Source organism: Penaeus monodon, chromosome 23 (assembly GCF_015228065.2).
Source record: "Penaeus monodon isolate SGIC_2016 chromosome 23, NSTDA_Pmon_1, whole genome shotgun sequence".
In the NCBI taxonomy this organism is placed as follows: domain Eukaryota; kingdom Metazoa; phylum Arthropoda; class Malacostraca; order Decapoda; family Penaeidae; genus Penaeus; species Penaeus monodon.
In genome coordinates this window covers 36,091,413-36,091,777 of record NC_051408.1, presented here as the reverse complement: position 1 = coordinate 36,091,777, position 365 = coordinate 36,091,413, and the positions used below count along the sequence as shown (strand labels likewise).

General features: G+C 39.5%; 1 protein-coding gene across 1 annotated transcript in view; it reads left to right on the top strand.

Moving 5' to 3' along the window:
- Positions 1-365, top strand: part of LOC119588226 (muscarinic acetylcholine receptor DM1-like) — a gene marked incomplete in the record, with an annotated part of 70,579 nt that overhangs the window by 21,776 nt on the left and 48,438 nt on the right.

The following is a 365-nucleotide window of genomic DNA, read 5'->3' as shown; positions in this document are numbered from 1 at the left end:
AAACAAAATTATGTATGAATTTAGCTGTGCACATTATCTTAATCAGTTTGAAGTGTGCAAGAGAGCAGGAGTGTGTGATGGCTGTGCCTAGCAGGGGTTTAATGAATAGAGAGAGGCAGTAAAGGGGAACTGATTGCTAAAAGGGTTTTAAAGGGAGAAAAAAAGGGGAAGTAGGAGAGGGAACCTGAGTGATGTTAGATGATTACTGTAAACTATTTAGAATACTTAGTACGGGAAGGGGACTGGACTAGGGTTTATTCAAGGATGGAAGTAGAATATTGGAAAAAGGTTTCAACAAAAGGGTTTTCGGAATTTGTTGTCATCGTGTAGAATTGCTGCTACCCTTTCTTTACGGGTTTTTCTGC